Raw genomic sequence first — 12,366 nt, 5'->3', positions numbered from 1 at the left:
CCAAAGAGGAAGAGGGAAGAGCCCCTCCAACCATGGAGGCACAAGTAAGGGTGCAGAGTCTGGGGTCGCATGGGACCATACCAGTCCCCAATGAAACTCCACAAGAAATGCAGAGCCTGGAGGCAAGGATGTCTGCTATGGAAGTGGTGTTGCAGCAGGTATCGAGAACCCTGGAGACCATGGCGTACCCCTTGGCAGAAATCTCAACTCAGCTATCTAGAGTGGCATCACTGGACTTACGAGGAAGACGGCATAACCTAACCCCAACCTGGGATTTCGAATCTCCAGTGAGGCGCCGGCAGAGTGGAGGCCACCCAGAGAGCTAAGGTGACTGGGGGAGAGCTCTGTCCAGTGGGGCAACACCGACTGCGACCCTGAAGGACGTACAAGTTAAGTTCGATGGAGGTCCATGACAGTTGGCATTCTTCTTGACCAACGTGTCCATATACATGAAGGAAGATGGGTCTTGCTTTCCCACTGAGTGCAAGAAATTGAGCTAGGTAGGTGCCAGGCTCCGGGGACCTGCGGCGGAGTGGTTTGTGCAACTGCACAATGCCATGGCCCCAGAGCTGAACAGCCTGTGTGACTTCATGAAGGCACTGAGAGACCGGTTTGAGAACCCACTCGACAAGATGAGGGCGAAGATGGGTATCCAGCAACTTAGGCAAGGGGGAAGGACCGTGGCAGATTATGCCATGGAGTTCAAAGCTCTTGCCAGAAAAGTTATGGACTGGTCAGAAACCACTAAGATTGATTATTTCAAAGGGGGCTTGCAGCCAGAAATCCTGAGATGGGCTCTCTACCATGGAGACCCCCCACACTTTGAAAGAATGGATCTGTCTGGCAGGGGAGGTGGAGAATACCCAATACCAATTCTGTTGGCAACTCTGAGCACAAACGATGGGAAAGAATACCGTAGCCCCAGGTCAATTTCCCTTCACCCAGCAAAAACTGTTCCGTGACAAGGAGGACCTGAAAGACTGGCCTGGGAAAAGAGGCGGCTGTTTCAAATGCAGGAAGGACACCAACAGAGCAGCAGAATGCCCACGCGGATAGTCCGATGCACCAGAAGAAGCAACCAAACTGGCAAAAACCCCACCAACTAGACGCAAGGCAGCCACTGCAACAGCGCTGGCCTGGAAGGATCCAGAGGTGAAGTCCCTGATTGACTCTGGCGAAGACTCTGAACAGGAGGAACTGGAGCCAGCGGGAAATGAATTTCACCTGTTTTAAATCATGCCCACAAGCAGGTGGAAACTCCAGGGTGCAACATACCTACTTCAGAGATAGACGACAAAGAAGACCCTTTGGTGAGTGATGATTGCCCCACCTTGCTGGTGAGAGTAGAACTAAAAAACTTAAGAACCTGGCACAAAGCCAATCTGACAGCTATGTTAGACTTGGGGTGCACAAAATGCTTAATACACCCCGCCCTAATTGACACACTGAGCCTTAAAACCAAAAGACTTAAAAATCCAATTATTTTCACCCAAATGGACGGTTCAGTTGCCCATGGAGGTCCCGTTGAATTCCAGACTGAAACTGTCCTGATTACCAGGAAACACACTGAGACGAGGACTTGGTCTCTAATATTTATTAGTAGTACTTAACAAGAATCCTAACAAACTGAGAAGGCGTGGGAAAACCCAGCCATATAAACCCCAAAGGTTAAGGCGGTCCCGATCTGTGTCTCTTTGAATGGCTGAACAGTTCCTCAGTGCTACGCATGCGCTTGACAGTCTGGGTGGGAGCCCCCTGCTCGCCATCCTTACTCATGACAGAAACTTTGGCCATGAGGTTGGGGGAGGCTAAAGAAACCTTGCAATTTATTTTAGCCCCTATCGCCAACTATTCTATCAGCATTTAACCACGGGAAATGTTTAACCACATTTCCCGTGGTTAAAGAGTAGAAAACCACAAATCGACTGGGACTTGGGTGCTTTATTTTTTAAAAATGGGCTTGGCAACCTCTTTACTGTACCACAACCTGGGTGGAATGTAGCCAGCACCCTCCACAACCACACCCCTGTGGCAGAACCGGTGGCACAGCCCGACATTCCACCCAAGTATGCAGACTTTCTTGATGTGTTCGATGAGAAAGAGTGTGACCAATTGCCTCCTCACAGAAAAACTGACTGCACCATTGAAATTGACCCAAAGACTAAACTACCCAAGCCAAAAATGTAAGCTATGTCAGAAACTGAGAAACAAGTTCTCAGGGAATTCATTGACAAAAACTTACAGAGGGGGTTCATTGAACCTGCCAATTCACCTTTGGCAGCCCCGGTGCTCTTCTGGGTGAAAAAAGATGGCTCTCTGAGACTTTGCATGGATTACCGTGGAATAAATGCCATCTCAATAAACAATCAATACCCTCTCCCCTTGATGAAAGACATGCTATCACACTTATCGAAGGGAAAAATATTCACCAAACTTGACCTCAGAGGAGCCTACTTTCGAATTCGGGAGGGGGATGAATGGAAAACAGCATTTAACTGCCCTCTGGGTTCCTATCAATACAAAGTCCTCCCATTTGGGTTGGCAGGGGCCCCTGGAGTGTTTATGCAATATATCAATGAGGTCCTCCATGAACATTTGTACAAAGGGGTCCTGGTTTACTTGGATGACATTTTAATCTATTCTGACAACTTCAAAGACCACATTCAGCTTGTCAAGAAAGTCTTGCGCAAACTAAGAGATGCTAAGCTGTATGCCAAGCTCTCTAAATGCGACTTCCACAAGTCCCAGCTGGACTATTTGGGCTATCGTATTTCTTCCAAGGGTGTCGAAATGGATCCTGCCAAAGTACAAGACATCATGGGGTGGGAACCCCTTGCACCAGGAGGCAACTTCAAAGTTTTCTAGGCTTTGCAAATTTCTATATAAATTTTATCCCCCAGTTTGCTCAAATTGCTTTGCCTCTGACTTGTTGAAAACTAGAGGGACGGGGGAAACCCAGAAAGTTACCTCCCCAGGGGCTAGACTTGCCTGGACTTCTGATTGTCAAACCGCTTTTCACCGTTTAAAGCTTCTTTTTACTAGAGAACCCATTCTGGCTCACCCAGACCCACCTCGCCCCTTTATTGTGCAAGCAGATGCTTCTGACTCAGCTATCGGGGCAGTTTTGGTTCAAAAAGATGAAACAGGTTTCCCTCACCCCTGCGCATACCTCTCACGCAATTTTTCTGACTCTGAGTACAACTGGCCCATTTAGGAGAAAGAAGCTTTTGCTGTAAAGACTGCTCTCACACATTGGAGACATTTGCTAGAGGGTTGTCCTAACAGCCAGGAAACACACTGAGACAAGGAACTGGTCTCTAATGCTTTATTGCTAGTACATAACAGGAATCCTAACAAACTGAAGAAGCGTGGGAAAAACCCAGACATATAAACCCCAAAGGTTAAGGCGGTCCCGATCTGTGTCTCTTTGAATGGCTGCCCAATTCCCCAGTGCTACACATGCGCTTAACAGTCTGGATGGGAGCCCCCTGCTCGCCATCCTTACTCATGACAAGGGTGCTCATTATCCCTTTGAGGTTTGGACTGATCACAAAAACCTCCAAGCCTTACAAACCCCCAGGAAACTGAATGGCAAACAAATTCACTGGGCTCAATTCTTTAGCCGTTTTTAATTTAACCCTAAATTTCCTTCCTGGCAAGAGGAATTTTCTTGCTGATGCACTTTCTCGCCTCCCGCAATATCACACTGCCCAAACTCAAATTGTAGACAGAGTTTTCTCTCAGAAGCAGCTTGGAATGGCATGCGTAACGTGCAAACAAGCAGTAGCGGGAAAGTGAAAGTGCTGACACTCTTAGTGAAGATGAGGGAAAGCTTTAAATGCACTCTCTTCTTTCTTTTCAGGTCCTTCTGGAGAAAACCTTTCTAGTTAAGTAATTTGGCAAATGAGTGACATTTTTTCTTGCAATTATAAAGTGGCTGCAAGGCATTCATGTCAGCAGGAATGCCAGCCAGAAGTCTTGTGGCTGTAAAAATGCACAAACAGCAAACTTTCTTCTAACAAATGTCATTTTATCAAGCCTGCAGGCCTCAACATTTTGATTTATTGGAGTGAAGAACAGTAGAAAACATCAGACCTGCTGAGGTTCTTAAGCTTTTAGCACACTCTGTTCTCATACTTGATTTCAAAGGTAGGAAACTGGTCAGTTGCACATTCAGAAATCCTTAGAGATTGGCAGGCACTTGGTCCTTTCTAAAGAACGCTTTTCATTTACTTAAAACAAAAACTCAACATAAAAATAATTAGCGCTCCTTTTTTATTGTTTATTCGTTCAGTCGCTTCCGACTCTTCGTGACTTCATGGACCAGCCCACGCCAGAGCTTCCTGTCGGTCGTCAACACCCCCAGCTCCCCCAGGGACGAGTCTGTCACCTCTAGAATATCATCCATCCATCTTGCCCTTGGTCGGCCCCTCTTCCTTTTGCCCTCCACTCTCCCTAGCATCAGCATCTTCTCCAGGGTGTCCTGTCTTCTCATTATGTGGCCAAAGTATTTCAGTTTTGCCTTTAATATCATTCCCTCAAGTGAGCAGTCTGGCTTAATTTCCTGGAGGATGGACTGGTTTGATCTTCTTGCAGTCCAAGGCACTCTCAGAATTTTCCTCCAACACCACAGTTCCTTTTTTATACCTTCCATAAATATTCTGTTTTTTTCTCATCACTGTCCTTTTGCAGAATACAGTACAAGTCAGAAGCTTCAATTGTTTTGCATTGTTCAGTTGACTGATTAGTTGTATATATACATACCCATCATGCTATTTCCTTTTTGAGGTAAGCAATCATATGTAAAGCATGGAAAAGGACTAAGAAAAAGTAAGGCCCCTGAAAGGGGGAGGGAGGAAGGAATAGTTTTCATGCACCATTAATGTACAGGTAGTCTTCATTTAGTAACTGCCTCATTTAGTGACTGTTTGCAATTACAACAGTGATGAAAAAGTAACTTTACAGCCAATCCTCACATTTATGACCTTCACAGGTCTGTAAAGCAAAGGAAAACTGAAATACGATCATAAGTGCAGTCATGGTTTCACTTAGAGACTGCTTCGCTTAACAACCAAGTTTCCAGTCCCAATCGTGGTCACTAAACAAGGACTACTTGTTTCCCTCCATATCTATCTATCCTTGCAAACCAGCTCTGCTTCCACAACAGCCATACTTATTTTAAAAAAGAAAATAAAAGTGAAGAAATTACTTTTTTCCCTTATTATTTTGGCTGCTTTACCTGCTATATCAATTGATTTTTAACTGTATAAAAGCTTTTATTTTTATTTATGAACCTTTTCTCACTTGTACCTACTGTGACACAAACATACCCCAGTAACCTTTTCTGAGTACTACAGGTTATCTGACCCATGACGCCCTACTTCAGATTTCAGCCTTGCACACGTACACAGTTTCTCGGAAGATTCTCAGTTTTATTTTCTGGTAACAGAGTTAGCAATGTACTCAGGAACGCCAAACAAAGCCACGGCTTGCCTGCAAAGTCTAAAGTTGGTCCAAGGTTCAAGAGCCGGGTCTAAGGTTTCAAGAATTTCCTGCAGAGGGACCACACCTGAGCTAGACGTTGTTTCCAGCCAAGAGAACAGGGGTAGCCAAGCCGCTTATATAGGCTGCAGCCAACTGCCACTCACCAGAATGTTTCCTCCGTTGCTTGGCAATAACCTAACAGAACTTCTGCTCTGCCTGCCTTTCTACTGGGCCATGACGCCTGACCCACACCAGGGGCAGACTTGAGTTGTCCTTGGCTGTTCCAGTTCTAAAGTAACATTTTTCCCCCTTTTGTTCTGGCCAGTGTCCTCTACCGATTGACCAATTTTCCCACAGAAACTATCTATCGTACTTCATCAACCATTCTGCCAATTACCCAGCCTGGTGACCTCTTGAGATAAGCAGAGCTGCTATTGGCCATTTCAAGTCAGTACAATATGTCTCCTCCTCTCTGGTCTTTGGGTGCTGTCCTCCATGGACTTTCTATTTTGAGCAACAAGAAAGTCTGCTTCTTTTAAAGCCCCAACTTGGAGATCAGGACCAGCCTGAACAGCAGCTCAGCAGGTGAAAGAGGTGAAAGAAATCCGGCTTCACAGTACCATCTTGCCAAGTCTGCCAGCTGTTCTTTGAGCTGCTTTGGAACATGGGCTTTAGGGATCTTTTGGAATAGTGTTAAACAAGTGTTCACCTTTTCAGTTCTGTTGTGGAAGAGCACTCAACATTTTCCCAAAAAATCCCTACCATCAGCTAATCATGAATTTTGACAAATGGCTAAACCTGTGAATGTTGCCATCTATTAAATTTGCCTCACCCCCTGCCCTATTCCATATTAAGGCAAATGATTGGTAGAAGTTTTCTTAGTAACTGACGATGTTTTATGAGAAGTAAAGGGAACAAGGTCATCAATCCTTGTCCTTAACACACCCTGTACACCATAAATAAGAGTAGTACCATTTGTGGGCATTATGGATCACCAATGGTGGCTCACCAATGGTGGCATCAAATTTTATGCCAATATAGTTATCTGCTGGCTCAAATGCAAATGGTTTAACTTAGCCATGAGGAAGGCCTCTAAATCAGTGATTTATTTGTATATTGATTTATTCTATTACAAATGCTATCATAAAATGCCAGTAATTATAAAAACATAAGCCTCTCAAAATCAGTGGCAGATGGAGTTGCATAAAAGCCCAGTAAAATAACGAAAGAAAATATCCAAAAATTAAATAAATCCTAAAATTATCTCTAGTTTTATCGCTATAATAGCTACATCATTTCTCTCTATCTCCATTTTCCAGCTACTGAGGAAACAGTAGTAATAAGTGTTATTGTTTAAATCATTGGCCTAACAAAATTGAAATAAATTCAATTTCAGGTAACTTTCATGCAGTTTTCTCAGCATGATCAGAAGTGGTTTCCTACAGCCTTCTCCTGGGATGGTTTCTGATTTTCTAATCTAGCTTACAGTACTGGACTTGTGACCTAGCTAACAGATGTACAGGTAATCAGAGAAAGAATCAAATACCAAATACTAAATGTAGTGATTAAATCACTGATTTTTCCAAGCCAATCCACAAAACATAGAATTTGGTTATTATTCTACGTTACTCATTTCACATACCCACCAACTCAGTTGTTGACAATAATCAAAAAGGTGGCAAGACTTTGAACAAGTCCAACCATAGAGGCAGGCAGTAAAAGTATTTTCTATTGGTTGGACCAACCCTGTTTCCTTTCCAAGATAAAGGGTAAATATTTTATATGGGCTCTTGAAAACATGGGACAACATTTATTTCCCCTCCCCAAACAGAGGAATATCCTCTATATTTCTCTTGCTGTGGGGACACAGGCAAAGGTTAAAAGGAATTTCCAGTATCAGCCCCCAAGTACTGCTATAAAGGCATGTGCTATATCTTTAATCGTGTTAAGAGATGATTGCTGAAAAACAGAGTGTTTCAAATAATTTTCACATTCAAAAAATATTTACCACTATAGAGTACTATGGAGCTATATTTTTATTGGATATCATAAACAGGTCAATTTGGACGGCTACACTATGCACCCTAGTTTATATTTGTCTTTTTTTAAAAAAAAAATATTTTTCAGAATATAATTAAGATACAAAAAAAAGTATAGAGTAGATAGAAAACAGGGCTAAAAGAAAAAAGAAATAATCTATAAAAGTGTCAATAGAAAGAAAGCAGAAACAGAAAGTGACTTCTGACTTTCTCCAATACAAATGTAGATAAATTTACAAATCTAATCTCTTACCATTAATTAACCTATCATAACATTATTTCTATTACAACAAACCATTTAATCACTAAAACCCAAAGTCAAGACATCATTTTGTTCTATTACAAGCAAGTACTCTAAAAGTGGTTCCCAAGTAGCTATAAATCCAGAAACAGAATGTTCTCTTATTAAAACTGTTAGCCATTTGAGCCAAATCCATCAATTTAACAATCCAATCTTCAACTGTAGGTATTTGTGGATCCTTCCATCTTTGTGCATATGAAAGTCTTGCAGCCATAATCACGTATAACAGCAAAACTTCGTGTTGTTTCTCTAACTCCTTTTCCATCAATCCCAGAAGAAACAGTTCTGGGGTTTTTATGTATATTTACTTTAAGAATCTTTTGAATAGTAATACATATGTGATCCCAGAACTTTTCAGCCTTCTCACAAGTCCACCAAAGATGATAAAAGGTTCCTTCAACCTGTAAACGTTTCCAACAGATGTTAGTTATACCATTATATATTTTTGACAACTTATCAGGAATTAAATACCAACAGTACATCATCCCTAGTTTATATTTGTCTTCATGTAAAATGTTTTAAAATGGGGGAAAAAAAACTGTAATTAAAAAAAAAAACAATGAAACAATCCGCAGGTAGGGATAAAGTAATAACTCTCTTTCTACATATTTTAGCTGAAAATAAGGACCTGCATGGAAGCTAGAAATAAGGAGTTGAGTGGAAACGATATAATTTACAAATAAAAACCAGTGGTGCAATGATATAGCCTTGTTTGAGTTCACTGGCATTAAATGAAAATTTCACTTGTATGTTAGAATTTGCATATAACAAGTTTTTCCAACTCAATCAATACTGGAGATGGCTACTTTAATCCAAAGCTTATTCCTATCAATCAAGTTAAATGCAGCAAAAGTCACCACAGTGAATGTATACCCTTGATGTACTTTACATGCTTATTAGCCAGGGGGGTCAGCTGGAACAATGATCTAATGTTCCATACCCTCCTCTAAAACTAGTTTGTTCTTCTCCAATCTTGTTTGAGGCACCTAGCCAACTTTTTCTGGGCTTGAAAGGTAAGGAGAGTCAATCCTGGTTATTACTTGGACAGGACAACAGCAAAGTATACCAGCCAGTAGGCAAAACTAGGAGATAAAAAACCATCCTGGAACAAGGAAATGGCAAACCACTTCTACACTGTTGTCATGCAAATTACATGATTATGTCCAAGTAGCCACCAAGAAGATTTAACTTGAGCACATTGTTACCTTTTAATCCTCCGATTTATTCAATTAGTATTTTGCAGACAATTTAGTAGCGATGTTTACTAGACTGGTCTCTAATTGGGTGGACAGATAAAATCTTTCTTGAAAACGGAAACAATGGTACTTGTGTTGCATCCCTTAGGAAATGGACCAGGTGTGTTGATAATTAACAAAGACAGATGTGAGTTGCATCTGGATTTTACATTTTTAAAAACAAGGGTACAATATGAATGTCTGCAGTCTCCTCCCACTTTCCTTCTTAGCATTCTGATCATGTAGATTTCAAGACTTTTGAGAGCTAAAAAGAAGGCCTTTCTTCATTTCTTTCTCTGTACCATCTACTTAATGGGACGCGGTGGCGCTGCAGGTTAAACCGCTGAGCTGCTGAGCTTGCCGATTGGAAGGTCGGCGGTTTGAATCCACGTGACGGGGTGAGCTCCCGTTGCTAGTCCCAGCTCCTGCCAACCTAGCAATTTGAAAACATGCCAATGTGAGTAGATTAATAGGTACCGCTTCGGCGGGCAGGTAACAGTGTTCCGTTTAGTCATGCTGGCCACATGACCATGGAAGTGTCTACGGATAAACGCTGGCTCTTCGGCTTTGAAACGGAGATGAGCACCGCCCCCTAGAGTCGGACACGACTGGACTTAATGTCAAGGGAAACCTTGACCTTTACCTATCATCTACTTGATGAAGGGATCTGGAGATCTGCAGAGGCTGCAGATTGCTGGTGATCTTGAACAGGCTCAAGAAAGGTTGACTGCATTTCCTTTTTATGTAACATCGGATAATTTACCTGTACCTATTCTAAATTATAATATTCCATGGCTTCTTGGTATTATTAATAAACAAGAGTATGTTTAGTCAAAAGAAAGAAGAAAGAACAAAGGATCAACACTTTTAGCCAATTCTGATCTGTCTGATAGAGTGCCCCAATGTTAGAAGCTCCAAGTTCTCCTCTTCTTATTGGCCATGAGTAGCAAATCAAAAGTGGAAGTGGAATTTCCACACCCTTCAGAATCTGCACTTGCATTTTCTGTAAACAAATTGTTGCTAAAAGTGTTGAAAATTGCCCAAATGAATTGTTTACAAATGATACCTGTTATTTACATACTCAATTTAATTCCCCAGTGAATCTCAGGACAAAAACATTGGCAAAAATTGTGACTATCTCTTCCAGGGACACTAGCCGGCAAGTGTCATTGGTGGCCATGAAATCCCTATCCAAATGACACAGCAGCATTGTGGGTTTTTTGCAAATTAGAGTAATTTCCCTCCAATCCCCATAGCAAACTTTGAAAAGAATGGTCTACTGATCACATTTTGTGGGGAGGTTATGGGAAGGCTATTTGGGGACACTTTGAAACATCTATAAAACCAATCAAACAAGAAAATTCAACAGCTACATTAGTCAAACAGTTTTGTGAATTGTTTGCCATTTGAAGTAAGAGATTGAAATCACTTTGATTTGACACTTGGGGTCTCCCTTTGAGCTTTTACATCTGACAGTAACAATGCTAACTTAACTGAAAAGCAAGCTTGTATATGTGTGAAGTCACACACACATACAAATGAGCTATAGTGTAACTGGTAAATAACCTTCTCGTGGCAGAAAGTGGAAATGCGCATTTGATAATTTTAAAACAGTGCAATTAATTAGTAAACATTGATGTTGGAGTACAATGAAGGAAGGAAGTGCATCAGTTTACTTTGATAAACTAGAACGTTTCAGATTCCTTCTCTTTGCTGATAATAGTGCAGTGCTATCAGCAACTGATTCAGTGTTGAAGACTGATATCTGGGAATGTGCTTCATACGTAGCTTGTCTGCTGACTAGGGAAATCACATTGCCAGAGCTGTAAATAATGCAGAAGTCTCACAAGTAGTTAGCAATAAGGCAAGCTTCACCCTGACATGCCCCCCACCTCCTTACAAGACTAAATGGGATTCTTGGTAAGATGGAAGTCTCCATGTTTTCAAAGGTTCCTCGCTTAGTTAAAATGAAACAAATTGCTTTTCCAGTTACTCCTCTCCAGAGAATAAAGAAGGCTGAAACTGAAGAAATATGAGTCTAAGGAGACTGTATGCTCAAATATCTATCTACCTACCTATCTAAATGTATGTCATTTAAATGGATGGCCTTTTAAAGCAGAATCTTTTACATGCTAAAGAGATTCATTCATATACAGTATATATGTATATATTGATATATATCTATAGCAAGACATTTATGAGTTCATTACAGACACGGAAGGAAGATGATAGAGTTGTTTTGACAGATGTCCCATGAGATGCCCTTTCATTCTGATTTTTCTTAACTGCCAGTATGTTCCACTGAGGGTGTCCTTGTATAATGAAGATCTGAGGGATAGGATATTTGATGGTGTGCTACTATGGTGACAGATATGATGGCAGAATGGCTGGGCAGAATCATGGGTGGTTCTATCAACATCCTCAAATAACTTTCTTCATGTGACCATGGTTGAATTGCCAGGTCTCTAGAATATCAGGATGAAGGAAAGAGAAAATAAGAGCTAGGAGAAATCAGATAGGTCCTAGTAGTACTGGGCATAATTTATAGACTTCTGGTTCAGATTCATTTTAATCCAGACAAGAGAAACACTCTAAGCCACCCACCCAGCCACCTGAAGAAAGAAGCAGTAGGAAGCAAACAGATTTGAAGCTTTCTATTATTTTTTCCTCCCTCTTCCTCCTGGGGTTCATCCCACCTCATCTCCTTCCCAGCTCATGGAAATATCTTTTTCTAAAGGGTGATGCTGGTCACACATGAGCCAGTGTGACCCAATGGCTAAGTTATTAGATTTACATAGAGGAGACTCATGTTCAAGACCTTTTACCATGGAAATTCACCTGGTATCTCTGACCAGTCACTCACTTTTTCTCAGTCCAACCTACTTCACAAATGAAAGGAGCGTTCCGTAGAATCCATCTTGAGCTCCTGGAAAAAAGCCAGCATATAAATCTAAGATGTGGAGGAAGAAGAACAGAAGACATGTGTATTTCTGGTGCTGCCATTGAAATCATAGTCTATAGCAATGTTTCTCAGCCTTGTCAACTTGAAGATGTATGGACTTCAATTCCCAGAATTCCCCAGCCAGCCATTAGTTTTTACAACTCACCTGTTCTCTGGCCTTCCTGGGAAGCCTAGCCTTTTCCCTAAGTATGAATGCTACCTGAGACCTTTTGCATAGCAACCCTAGTTCCTGCTCTGAAGGTATGCTATGACTACCTATTTTATTTGATTATGTTTCTCTTTGTTCCTTGGGACCCATGCAGACTAGGATGTCCCTCTTCCCTTTTGACTTTCCAGTGAAATGAT

This window comes from Candoia aspera, chromosome 1, assembly GCF_035149785.1.
Source record: "Candoia aspera isolate rCanAsp1 chromosome 1, rCanAsp1.hap2, whole genome shotgun sequence".
Classification (NCBI taxonomy): Eukaryota; Metazoa; Chordata; class Lepidosauria; order Squamata; family Boidae; genus Candoia; species Candoia aspera.
Note: the sequence above shows the minus strand (reverse complement) of the source record.